Source organism: Vulpes vulpes, chromosome 3, assembly GCF_048418805.1.
Source record: "Vulpes vulpes isolate BD-2025 chromosome 3, VulVul3, whole genome shotgun sequence".
Taxonomy (NCBI): domain Eukaryota; kingdom Metazoa; phylum Chordata; class Mammalia; order Carnivora; family Canidae; genus Vulpes; species Vulpes vulpes.
In genome coordinates, this window is record NC_132782.1 from 31,089,594 (window position 1) to 31,098,975 (window position 9,382).

The window sequence follows — 9,382 nt, forward strand, 5'->3', positions numbered from 1 at the left end:
AGTCCAATAGCAATAATTTTCTCTTCTTATTTCTCTTTTTTTGGATTTGAACTTTTTCAAAAAAAGTTTGGTCACATTATGAAGACTTATTTTCAGATAAAATTTCTGATAGATGTTGCATTGTTGCCTTTCTGATTCTTTTTCTTTTTTACTTTTTTTTTGATGTTAGTTAACATAACTATGAAAAAAAACTAGCTGCTAATATTTTTCAGTTCCAGTGTTTCCATATGTAGTTCCAAATTCAATATTTACTCATGATTTTGGATTTCAACCTCTGTTAAATTAGCTGGAGACTCTTGGACTCAATTTTGACAGCTAAATCTCAGACTCCACCTAAACTACACCCGTTATAGGTGGCTGGCCCACTGCAGAGATGGGTGTGGCTGGTGTTGCCCTTGGATCCCCATGTCTCCTGCAGGAAGGGCCTAACTTGTGTCCTCTCCTTCCTAGATAAGCTCAGGCACATTTCTCAAGAATGTCCTCTTTCAACGTCCATCTTATAAATGGGACAAAACCTTAATTCTTATATACTTGTTCCACGTCTTGATCTTCTGTTGTGAAGAACCAAACACAACCCACTTCTAGAAACACCTCCTATAAAACTTATTTTCTCTGGATTCATTTCCTTCCACTTAGGTTCATGAATTCTAAGATACAGCATTTCCTAAATCGTAAGTAATATGCAAAATATGGAATGCTTAGGGAGTTGAGTTTAAAGTCTCAAATTTTTCTGTTATTACATGGTAAATTGAAATAATGGAACTTCTCTATCACTAACATTGGGTTTTGTGCCACTTCATAGTACTACCATAACCATAGAACTAAAAATTTGGAAAAAATTTATTTCCCTTAGCCACGTTTTTGGCATTCATTCAGATGCATACTCAAAATTCATCAAGTCAAACTTTTCTGGTTTGCATGCGAGTCTATCTATGGGCAGTTTGTAATATGCATTAAGGCTTTTAAAGAAAACCTGGCTAGAAGCTGTAGGAATTACCTTCTTAAAAAGATTCTCCAGTACACAATGGAGAGGACATTCTGATATCCCATAGTATTTTCTTGGTAATTTGTACTGTATTATCATTGATATATTTTGCAAAAATAAATAAAATGCTGTCTTGGAAAATAATTTTTTTAATAAAGTTCTTTTTTTGACTTTTCTATTTATTCTCCAAAAACTTTGAAGAAAGGATTACTTTGACATTTTTATATCCTGGGGTGCCAAGCGCAACATTCTGTCCATGAGCATTCAGTAAAGGCTGCGTGCTTCTTTAGCATACTTCTTGCTAATGACTTGAGCTAAAACTTCCTGTGCTCTCCGTGAAAGAAAAGAAGAGCAGGCCTTCCAACTCAATGTTAGAAGATAATCACTTTGTTCTCTCACATGAACTCTTTACTATTATTTTAACTTTTATCTCCCTGCAGCAGTAACTTGCTAAATAAAGGTCTTGACCATTCTCTAAGAGCGTCTAACGACCACTGTAGAATCATAGACTGAGGAAATTTGGTGCCAATGAGGGAGGGAAAACAGATGATTACTGAGTTTTCCAAGACTATGAAGATTCAAAGGTGAATATTATATAGTTAAGAGACATTCCTTGTACTGAAGGGAATGGAGAACCATATTGGTTGAGCATGTGTATTAAAGAATGATAGCTAAAGACTCCTACTGTATCTTTCCTTGAATCCCATATTGTGGTCACACAGTTTTCATTGGTTTTAGATATTTTTAAGCTCATTTACTTGTCCTTAATTTTTATTGTCCTCTTACTTCAAATGGCATTTCACAAGAACATGTTGGGGCCCTTCCCAGTTGACTACTCCCTCCTCTCTGTCTGGCCAGGCTGCTAAGTTCTAGTCTGTTCCAAAGGTCACTTGTTCCAGTTGAAATAGCTGTCTGGATGGCCTGGAAATAATCCAGAGACTGGTTCTTTCCTGCAAAGAAAGCAAAGAAAGATGTTTGTTTCTTGGCTACATTTTGAAAGGAAAAAATAAAAGAATTTTATGACTAAGTCTACTAATGGCTGAAAAAAATTAATATAACTCTGGGACAAATTTAAAATTATTTTTTTCCATGCTTTGTGTCATTTTGCTTTTTTACATAATTTTAAAAATCTGTTGTTTAGTATCAAAATCATTAAATGATCGGTATTAGGTAGCTAAGTATATGTAAGAAGTGTGTGCAGAGAAAGTTTGGCAAGGATTCAGCATATACTGATTTCTCTCACAGACAAGCCCACTCATGACACTCATGCGTCATTTTTCAATTCAGTTCTTCATTTATTTTATTCTTGGCATCTGCTTTAATTGAAAAAAAAAAGTTAGGTTGTGCTAGACAGTACAGGGAACGGGGGAGACAGGTAATGAAGGGACAGTCATAAATATTCAGAGATATCAACTAACCCCCACTTGGCCGAGTGAATGTGCACAGATACTTGACCTGTTCATTTTTTAGGCAATTTGGACCATTCGTAGACTAGAGAGCAGTAAGTATGCTGCAGTTATGCAACAAGCTGTTTCTATAGTGATTCCTCTTTCATTTCCCTTAGTTCTCTGGTAATGCCTGCAGTTTTCATCTTTTCAACATAAAAGGAATTAAACAGGAAAATACCTGACAATAAGCCGGCCACGTGTTCCACCACCTCCTGCCATCTATGGCGATCAGAAAAACCTAGAATCACTTCAGTTAGAAAATTTCTAAGCCATAGCTTATTTGAATTTCTGAGTAATTTAAATAAGATTACTTAAACTCTTTGCTCTAGAACATCTCAGTCTGATCTATAGAGAACCACTGAACTAGGATTTTAAACTTCATACTTGGATCTTACAGCTATAGCTCTGATCGGAGCTTTGACTTTGGGAAAGTCATGTAATGGGGTTCATGAAGTTCATGAACATTAGCTATTCTTGGCATAAAAAAAGGAACAAAGTTCTCCAAACTAACCAAAAACTGTCACAGAAACTCCATATTTCATCTTTTATTTATATACGACTTTAAATAAATATTGAATCAATGTCTCCTAGGTAAATTGTGCATCTGGCTGTCAACAGTCTCATAAAAGGGGACAGCAGAGCCACAGAACTGTCCCGGCCTTTGTATCTGTTTATGATCTCAAAATTTGTATAATCTCAGAATTCTGTCCTTTTAATAAAGTTGGATGCAGGGCAAAAGCATGATTCTAAGATTCTCTCCTTTCTCAACCTTTCCTACTCCTAGGGACACACTGAAGGAAGGATCTCAGAGCTCAGTTACACTGGAGAAGTGGGGCCTATGGTTCTCTTCAAAGTAGTAGTGTCTTGCCAAATTCTCAGGATAACCTCAAGATCAATGATGCATGACTCAAAGGAATTCAGGGACTCTCCTCTTTCCAAATAAACATTAAACTTTGAAAATGCCACCAAAGAAATGCTGAAATGTATAAGATACTACTATGTTGAAATATCGAAGCACACATATTCTTAAAGATGTCGACATGGAGAGAAACACTTAAATCCACAGAATTTTTCAGATTTCTGGTTTTTTTTTTTAATATTTTGTTTATTCATGAGAAAGAGAGAAGAGAGAGAGGCAGAGACACAGGCAGAGGGAGAAGCAGGCTCCATGCAGGGAGCCCGAGTGGGACTCAATCCCCAGACCCCGGGGTCACACCCTGGGCTGAGCACTCAACCGCTGAGCCACCCCGTGTCCCCATATTTCTGGATTGTATAGGAACCTGCTTGTTTGTGCTTAGGTTTTATAGTGAAGTACCCTTGCCACTGACATATGAGCTATACTCTTTTACGTGGAGGTTGTCTGGTGGGGTTTTTTGTTGTTGTTTTTTCTGTACCTACAAAGAAAAGAAAATGCAGAAAATGCAAAAATCCCCGGCATGCCTGTTAAATCTTCCAAAGGTAGCAATTGTATTTCTCATCACTCTGTATCCTTCCTTAAGCCTTAATCATAGAGCTGAAACCGGAGAAAACAGCTGTCCTTGAAAACCACAAGGGGCTCGAGCATTTATTTCTGCTATGCAAATTGATCAAATCTGTACAAACCTTTGGAAGATATTTTACTGAAAACTCTACAGCAGTACCTCCTTCTTAGCAAACAGTCGATTTTTCTTTTTCAAAAAGAGGCAATCAAGAATGTCTATCTGATCAAATAAAATTAATTAGAAAGCTTGTAGACATAAAGTCAATGAGACCATGGAAAGCGCATGAGTCATATGACCTAGTTGAGCTTATTTAGAACACACACACACTTACACAACTTTGGGATTCCATCAAAACCAGATTGTTTCCCGCACTGTTCCCCAACTAAAAATTAGAAGGTCAGAGCAAAATTAGACCAAAAATGTCCCCAAAAGTGACGCCTGAAAATTGCCTAACAACTAACAAAGCAAAATATAAGGGAAAAATAAAAGGAAGACCACGTTTCATCATTTTGAATTTTACATGTTCAAGTGTTTTCATCTCACGTAATATTTAATATTAACTTGCATGTGATACGACTTATCTTTCTCTTTAACGACTATGAGGATATCTGCTATGGTTAGTGCATCTTTAGGATGTAAAATGTGACAACGTAACTAGGGCTTAAAGGACACAGAGAACTGTTTTGGAATGTGCTTGCTCTCGAGAAAGGCCAAGCAAGATTAAAATAAATGCATTAATTGATTATTGTTCTTCTGGAGAATGAGGAATTTCAAGCAGAGAGAAACTTCAGTTCTGTTTCAAAAGGTCAGCTGTGATGGTATTTAAGAGGAAAACTGAAGTCACATTTTTAATACTTAAGACAGATGCCTTATGTTAAAAGGCCTCTCTGATGAGGTCCTGTTGTGCTGACTAGAGTCTATTCTCCTGAGTGGATACGGATTGGAAGGAAAAAAACAACAAGTTCTTGTCCTTCACTGATCCTTTTATGGCCGTAACTGCACATATTCTGAAGGGACATTTGAACTTTCTGCACCCAGGTTTTTTCTTCAGTCTCTGCTTCCTTTCCAGCGCGCGAGAGAGACATACATCCACGCAGACATACAGGACTGAAGTTTCTAGAAATGTAATCCTGAATTTGGCTTAAGGCAGTTATTAAGGCAGTTTGGGATATTCGATGAAAATTTTGGAGATGTTTTAGAGACATTTCCTTTCATTTCCTTAAGGCTGACACATCAAAAGAAAATGGTATTATAAGTAATGAATATATGTTGGCAGGAGTAACGTATGCCTCGGACTGCCGGCATTTCAAGATCACTGATACAAACTGTGGTATGTCCATGTGGCCAGAAAGATCGTTGCGAGATGCACGATCTTTTCCATCCAACACTCATCATAGGATATTTTTTGGTATATGCGAAACCACAAGTGTATCAGTGGGAACTTACTCGTATGGAAATACTGTAGTCAGACCACGAATCGTGGCAGCCAGATTTCCCAGAATAAGGCAGATGCTTTAGGCCTTGTGCCAACTACTGGAGTTAAAAATACGGTTTCAAAAATTGTAGACCAGCATAATATGGAGCTGCTATTAGCAAACTACAGAAATGTGGCCCTAAAGTACTGTGGAATAGCAATTTCATACGGACTTTTATTTTCCTTAGACAAAGGGTCTTAAACAAGGAGCATCTGCAACCCCGGTCAGTGGTGCCTTCCACCGAGCAGGCGCTTGCCTCTCCGTAGCTCTATTCTGCACGAGTGAGTTTCATTCACAAGATATGTCTTTTTCCTGATGAATATTGGGCACCATGTAAACATTTCTTCTCGTTTAGAGTGCATAACCAACTACTCAGATGTTTTTTCATGTTTTTCTTGACTTTATTACCTGACACCTCATAATAGTTGCGAATCAATATGAATTAGAGCCAAGGCAATTACAAAGCAATGTGATTTCCATTAATATTCCAATATTCCAGACAGACTCAGGATGAGAGGTAGACAGGCTCACTCTGGTTAAGCTTTTGTAAAAATTTCCAATTAAGAAAAAAAAAGAAAAAAACGACAAAATAAGACTGATGATGTATGCATTCGTAAAACATGTTTGTTTTTATATCAAGATTTTGTAAAACAAATTCACAAAATGAGTTTCTATTTCCTAATTCTTTATCTAGTTCTCTTAATGTCACGTAATGCCAATTTGTTCTACATAGTATTTTTTTTTTAACTTGCTTACTCATGTCAACGCTGCTCTTTTGACCTCTATGGTTTTGCTCTACGTATGGTACTATTGAGGGAAAACTTTATCCAGCCTTCCGCTGAGTTAATTCTGCAGAGTAGAGATCACCTATCGGTTCTGTAATAAAAGGATCATTCACCGTCGACTGTTCTAGCTTTGGGTTTTCACAGTGCACATGAGACAGTCGGACAATGTGACAGAAACTTGTGAAAGTGGGTTTCTGTAATGAATCCTGTAAAATCCACAAGTTCTGGATACTCTATTGAAATAAACAGTTCAAACATCAAAGCACATGATACACTTTGGATTGTGTAGTGTTAGATTTTTAATTTTTTTTTTTTTTTTTTTTTTTTACTTGTTGGTACCACATCTTAAAGAATGTTCCTCTAGTTGCTAGTTGCGATTTTGGTTCTAGCTTCTTTTTATAGGAAAAGCTACATTCAGGCACAAAGCTGACTTAATGGTGTGTTGAGTTTCGCGAAGTAACTGATGTTGACGTATTGTGAAACGGACTTTGAAACATCTTACTTGGGCTAATGATTCTCAGGGGGAAAAAAAATCAGTGTAAAAAAGCTAGAGATTCGGCTCTTCTTGATAATAGCTGCCTCTTCCTATCTAGAATTTCCATATTAAATAATAATAGCTAAAATCCAAAATACTGAAACTACCAATTGCAGGCAAGGATGTAGCATGCACGGCAGGAACGCTCATCCACTGCCAGTGAGAACATAAAACGGGGCAGCGACTTTGGAAGAGAGTCTGGCAGTAGTTTGCAAAACTAAATCTAGTCTTACCATTGAAGTCAGCAACTACTCCCGTAGGTCTCTACCCAACTGATTTGAAAACTCACGTCTACACAAAATCCTGTATGTTTACGTTCATTGCGACTTTATTCAGTATTGCTGAGAACTGGAGGGAACCAAAATATCCTTTAATGGGATCCTGAAACAGAAAAAAGGACACTGGCTAAAACTTAGGAAAATATGAATAATTTGTGGACTTTAGTTAATAATAACACATCAGTTTTAATACCTTAATTGTAACAAATCCAAAATGTGTCAATTATGGGGATGTCGGTGTGCAATACATGGGAATCCCCTGTTCTATCTTTGTGATTTTTCTGTAATTCTAAAAGTGTTCTGAATTCAAAAGTTTTTTTTTTTTTTCAAAAATTTGTTTTTTTAATAAATTTATTTTTTATTGGTGTTCAATTTGCCAACATACAGAGTAACACCCAGTGCTCATCCCATCAAGTGCCCCCCTCAGTGCCCGTCACCCATTCACCCCACCCCCCGCCCTCCTCCCCTTCCACCACCCCTAGTTCATTTCCCAGAGTTAGGAGTCTTCATGTTCTGTCTCCCTTTCTGATATTTCCTACCCATTTCTTCTCCCTTCCCTTCTATTCCCTTTCACTATTATTTATATTCCCCAAATGAATGAGAACATATAATGTTTGTCCTTCTCCGATTGACTTCACTCAGCATAATACCCTCCAGGTCCATCCACATGGAAGCAAATGGTGGGTATTTGTCGTTTCTAATGGCTGAGGAATATTCTATTGTATACATAAAGAAGATGTGGTTTATGTATACAAAAGTTTATTTAAAAAAAAATACAGCTCCTTGAGATATGTGGTAACTAACCTACATGTTTGCTGGCTAAATTTTTATCAACATAACACTCAAAATGTCAAAAAAGCAAAATATAGATATAAAAAGAAGTGAACTGCAGAAGTGCCAGTTTTCTCTAGACTTAGGCCCTAGAAGAAAGGCCTGTTAAAAAAAAAAAAAAAGACCAGAATGCATCAGAAATATAGAAGTGGTGACAATCAAACCATCACTAAGAGGGCATTAATTTTATAGGAACTCAATAAAAACAGTAGATTTTTTTTTAAAAGATTTTATTTACTCGTGAGAGACACAGGCAGAGGGAGAAGCAAGCTCCCTGCAGGAGCCCGATGCGGGACTCGATCCCAGGACCCCAGGGTCACACCCTGAGCTGAAGGCAGACGCTCAACCCCTGAGCCTCCAGGCGCCCTGTAGACTTTTTTTTAAATTGTAGAAATGTCACAAATGGTATCTTCCAATGCACTTCAGAGACCCTGTTTACTTCATTTTAAGGGTTAGCATTTACCTGCCAAAGGTAGATAAAGAGCCTCGGGGGCCCGAAGGCATAGTAAAGGATTTAACGTGCTTAAGTTCATGCAGAAGGAAAGCCCTGTACAGGGTTGTACGGTCATAGATTGAAATGATTGAAAAAATAGAAGCCCCACAAAACCATGAAAATAAATGGGCATAATCTCATTCACAGCACATAGCACGTCAATACGTTGAGTGGAGCGATGCTTCTGGTGAAGACGGATATGAACGGGTAAACGGAGCACATCCTACCAGCCTTTCCAATGGTTCTAGTCGAGCTGGACATGTTAGGTGTCAAGTCGGGTCACGGCGACCAAGTGCAGGTGTCCTGAGCCAGGCCACCCCCGGCCGAGGCCTGCTGGGTCAGCGGTGACCCCAGGGCCGGGTGCCCAGGTCGTCGCCCGCCGGGGCAGGGGTCCGGGACCTGCACACAGCGCTCGGCCCCAGGGGCAGCCAGGACCAGGTGCACCTGCTGGGGGGGGGGGGGGGGCATGGCCAGCACCTGCAGCGCCTCGTGATGCTGTGAGTTCGGAAAACAAGGATTAAGGTCCTCCAGCCTCAGCCTTCCTGCCTAAGGTGCGGTGGTTTAGTCCTGGGGTCAGTAACCGGCTCTGTGAGGCGGGGAGACTGCGGCCGCTCTCCTGTACATCACCAAGGGACTCAACAACAAAGCTTGGTCTGTTGCTCCAGAACAGTCTCCCTGGGCCTGCCTCCCGAAGGGGCGCACGCCTGGGCTGCCCTGTGCTCCACGCGACACCTTTAGTGAAAGTGAGGCGCGGCCTCCCGGGACTGGCTGTGCAGAGCTGCACCCCGCGCAGCTGGGCCGAGGCAACGGGGGGCAGGGGCTGGGGCTGCGGAGGCCTCACCTGGCCTCACCTGGCGCCCGCGGCCCTCGGCGGGGCCCCTGCCAAGAGCTCTGGTGCCAGCGCGGCCGCAGGACCGGGAGGCCCACGAGGTACCACCAGCTTGTTTCCCTCCGTGCTTTTTCTATGGCTTGAAATGTATCCCAAGGAGGGGCTCAAACCCAAACCCAAACTGGATGAAACGCTTGGGAAACACGACCCACTGTGGGGGCTGCGGGCGCACCTGCAGCAGG